Source organism: Crinia signifera, chromosome 2 (genome assembly GCF_055691185.1).
Source record: "Crinia signifera chromosome 2, ASM5569118v1, whole genome shotgun sequence".
NCBI classification, from domain to species: domain Eukaryota; kingdom Metazoa; phylum Chordata; class Amphibia; order Anura; family Myobatrachidae; genus Crinia; species Crinia signifera.
In genome coordinates, this window is record NC_139218.1 from 290,967,567 (window position 1) to 290,972,390 (window position 4,824).

The following is a 4,824-nucleotide window of genomic DNA, read 5'->3' on the forward strand; positions in this document are numbered from 1 at the left end:
GGCACGGTGCATAGATACAGTAAACATTGTTCTGCATGTACTGATTGTTTTAATTGTTGTAGTGTGGTACCATTAAGAATATAACTAATAATGTTAAATCATATGTCAAAAATTTGAAAAAGATAACCACACATATAATTTATCATTTATTGCATACAGTCATCAGAGGTATAGTGACCTAAGTGACATAGGGTGGCAAAAATGAGTTATTGTTCCCCAACTGTGAAACAGATGGGGTTTATGTGACCCCACGTTACTAGGAAAATCTGTTCAATAAATTGTAACAATTACTGCCTATATTGGCAAAAATTATTTAGGGAATAAAGCAGTAGGCGGCTCCTGTGCTGTCGGTCTGTTGACTTTGGAAACCTATATATATTGTACCACACCTGGACTTCTCCAGGGGTCACCCACCTGGATACTGCCCTGGCCCTTCACTGCTTGGCTTCCAAGTTCGAAATGGGTTTGGGCACTCCAGTGAGGTATGGTGGTATGATTGTTACGAATTATGTCACGACCCAACAGCTCAGGTTAACTGCTATATATCACCATTAATAATGGATACTTATCCCAAAATTGGGGCAGAAAAAATATATATTAACTATTTTGTATATAGGTATATAGATCTCCCACCAGTGATGATGAGATTTGGTGCTAACACTTAGAAATTCAATTGCTGGCAGCAGGTAACAGATTGAAACATGATTAAATGCAGTACCTTAGACAGTATGTGATTGGTTAGTAGTACCCTTAATTATTGATGTAGTAATATACTAGGGATTCAATTTGTGAGTAATTAAACAACTGTTGGTAGTTAGCAACACTGTATAATTTCTGAAAGGAGATTGCTCCTAGAGATACAATGTGCCTCGTTGTTGGGGTAATTAGATCACAGTGTATAGGGTATGCTGGAGTAGCAAATGATTGCTGGATGGCAATTTTACACAGGAATATCTTATAAACCAAGTTAGTAAGTTGGCTCCTATGGAGGGAATATGCCTGGTTGATGACCTGTAGCCAAATAAGTGTAACAAAGTACTGGTATTGTAGATAGAGATAGCACAGGTAACTGGCACACTGTGAGTACACCGTAGCAGACGTTAATAGCCTGATAGTCCCAAAGCAAAATGCAATAAACGGGGATAGCAAAAAAAGTATTGTTGTGGAGTATACCACTGTTAGTGGCAACTCCGGTACCTGATCCTGTCGTGAGAGCAGGGAAGGCTGGGTGTTCGTGTTGTATCAGCTGTCCTCAGCCGGGATGCAGCTGGGCGGGTGACGCGGTCCGTCCGGGTAGGTGGAGCGTTAGCTACGATGCGGCTGGTGGTGAGGTCACCGGCCGCCGAGTGCCGCGGCTGGCGTGGAAAGCGGGTTCGTCGGTGGTCTGGTAGCAAATACAGATTGTAGGCACGGGGGTTGTGGGGAAGCACAGGTCCGTCTCTGACTTGCGATAGTAACGTGGGGCGCTGAGTGACACGTGTTTCGCCTCCGTATGGCTTCTTCATGCAGCGCCATCTTGTTTGTGGGCAGCTGCCCTTTATTCAAATTCCTGACCAATTCTGAGCGACAACCTTAGATTGATGGTTAATGGAACCAATGAGCTCATAGTGAGTGTTGCTGAGTGGCAATTCTCCGCTGGTGGTCATTGTTTATGCTAGGTTTTGATGTTGGAGACTTAATTGCTGCTGTGATATACAGCAGGATTCAGATGTACTCAATTGTACAGGAAGAATAGTTCACTGTGGTATTTGGGTGGTGATTTATTAATATTTTTTTAGTTTAGTTATTTTAAAGATTTTATTAATTTTTTATTAGTTATTTTATTATTATTTATTTTTTATTTGTTATTTTTTAATTTTTATTTTTTATTTATTTAGTTGGTTTGTATGTAATTGGTTTCTGATTATTATTTGTATAATATTAGGATGGTTAATTAAATTTTCTTATATTCTGGTATGTTGATTACCAGTATTGATTGATTGAGAGGAAGATAAAACAGAGAACTGGAGCATCTATTTCCACTGTGGTGGGGCAGTTTCCAAAAAATACCTTGGTTGGTAGGTAATCTATGAAAGCCAAACAACCGGGGAGGAAAAAGAAGACACGGGGGATTTTTGCAATATAGGGCCTCGGAAGGCCTGAAGCCATGGTGGTCCCCATCACCAGTGCAGTGTTAATCTTCACCCCACTTTTTGGCAATCCTCATGTTAGTAACCTATAACCCACAGCTTCACCGAGCTACCAAGTGGTGCGTATGCACAATCACGTATTAAGTTCACCTGATCACCCCCAAAACCCTAGATACTATACTATTCATTAACTACCACAAAAGCCCCGATCAGGGCACCTATTCAAGTCCTAATATCCTCATGCTATACCTATATCCACCATGGCTTCAGGCCTTCCGAGGCCCTATATTGCAAAAACCCCCCGTGTCTTCTTTTTCCTCCCCGGTTGTTTGGCTTTCATAGATTACCTACCAACCAAGGTATTTTTTGGAAACTGCCCCACCACAGTGGAAATAGATGCTCCAGTTCTCTGTTTTATCTTCCTCTCAATCAATCAATACTGGTAATCAACATACCAGAATATAAGAAAATTTAATTAACCATCCTAATATTATACAAATAATAATCAGAAACCAATTACATACAAACCAACTAAATAAATAAAAAATAAAAATTAAAAAATAACAAATAAAAAATAAATAATAATAAAATAACTAATAAAAAATTAATAAAATCTTTAAAATAACTAAACTAAAAAATTATTAATAAATCACCACCCAAATACCACAGTGAACTATTCTTCCTGTACAATTGAGTACATCTGAATCCTGCTGTATATCACAGCAGCAATTAAGTCTCCAACATCAAAACCTAGCATAAACAATGACCACCAGCAGAGAATTGCCACTCAGCAACACTCACTATGAGCTCATTGGTTCCATTAACCATCAATCTAAGGTTGTCGCTCAGAATTGGTCAGGAATTTGAATAAAGGGCAGCTGCCCACAAACAAGATGGCGCTGCATGAAGAAGCCATACGGAGGCGAAACACGTGTCACTCAGCGCCCCACGTTACTATTGCAAGTCAGAGACGGACCTGTGCTTCCCCACAACCCCCGTGCCTACAATCTGTATTTGCTACCAGACCACCGACGAACCCGCTTTCCACGCCAGCCGCGGCACTCGGCGGCCGGTGACCTCACCACCAGCCGCATCGTAGCTAACGCTCCACCTACCCGGACGGACCGCGTCACCCGCCCAGCTGCATCCCGGCTGAGGACAGCTGATACAACACGAACACCCAGCCTTCCCTGCTCTCACGACAGGATCAGGTACCGGAGTTGCCACTAACAGTGGTATACTCCACAACAATACTTTTTTTGCTATCCCCGTTTATTGCATTTTGCTTTGGGACTATCAGGCTATTAACGTCTGCTACGGTGTACTCACAGTGTGCCAGTTACCTGTGCTATCTCTATCTACAATACCAGTGCTTTGTTACACTTATTTGGCTACAGGTCATCAACCAGGCATATTCCCTCCATAGGAGCCAACTTACTAACTTGGTTTATAAGATATTCCTGTGTAAAATTGCCATCCAGCAATCATTTGCTACTCCAGCATACCCTATACACTGTGATCTAATTACCCCAACAACGAGGCACATTGTATCTCTAGGAGCAATCTCCTTTCAGAAATTATACAGTGTTGCTAACTACCAACAGTTGTTTAATTACTCACAAATTGAATCCCTAGTATATTACTACATCAATAATTAAGGGTACTACTAACCAATCACGTACTGTCTAAGGTACTGCATTTAATCATGTTTCAATCTGTTACCTGCTGCCAGCAATTGAATTTCTAAGTGTAAGCACCAAATCTCATCATCACTGGTGGGAGATCTATATACCTATATACAAAATAGTTAATATATATTTTTTCTGCCCCAATTTTGGGATAAGTATCCATTATTAATGGTGATATATAGCAGTTAACCTGAGCTGTTGGGTCGTGACATAATTCGTAACAATCATACCACCATACCTCACTGGAGTGCCCAAACCCATTTCGAACTTGGAAGCCAAGCAGTGAAGGGCCAGGGCAGTATCCAGGTGGGTGACCCCTGGAGAAGTCCAGGTGTGGTACAATATATATAGGTTTCCAAAGTCAACAGACCGACAGCACAGGAGCCGCCTACTGCTTTATTCCCTAAATAATTTTTGCCAATATAGGCAGTAATTGTTACAATTTATTGAACAGATTTTCCTAGTAACGTGGGGTCACATAAACCCCATCTGTTTCACAGTTGGGGAACAATAACTCATTTTTGCCACCCTATGTCACTTAGGTCACTATACCTCTGATGACTGTATGCAATAAATGATAAATTATATGTGTGGTTATCTTTTTCAAATTTTTGACATATGATTTAACATTATTAGTTATATTCTCAATGGTACCACACTACAACAATTAAAACAATCAGTACATGCAGAACAATGTTTACTGTATCTATGCACCGTGCCACCCTATTTTAACAAGTCCACAATAAAAGTTATGTTTTAAAAAAATAAATTAATTAACATATTTTCCTAAAGAGTGCGCCCAAAAAGCGTTTGCTTTCCTTTGTTTTGCATCTTGCAAACAAAACAAACCCACCCTCATTTACTGTATGTCCCTTAGTTAATCCAGTGGTTCCCAAACTGTGCACCTAGGCTCCCTGGGGTGCCTTGGGACACTTGCAGGGGTGCCTCGGGTTGGTCGTTCAGGACCAATTCAAATTATTTATGATCAATTATTACTGGACAAAACC

General features: G+C 40.6%; 2 pseudogenes; one reads left to right on the forward strand and one right to left on the reverse strand.

The window, feature by feature from the left end:
- Positions 1-377: 377 nt before the first annotated feature.
- On the reverse strand, positions 378-496 carry LOC146060899 (5S ribosomal RNA; annotated as a pseudogene).
- A 3,545-nt stretch (positions 497-4,041) lies between these two features.
- On the forward strand, positions 4,042-4,160 carry LOC146060910 (5S ribosomal RNA; annotated as a pseudogene).
- The last annotated feature ends 664 nt before the right edge of the window (positions 4,161-4,824 follow it).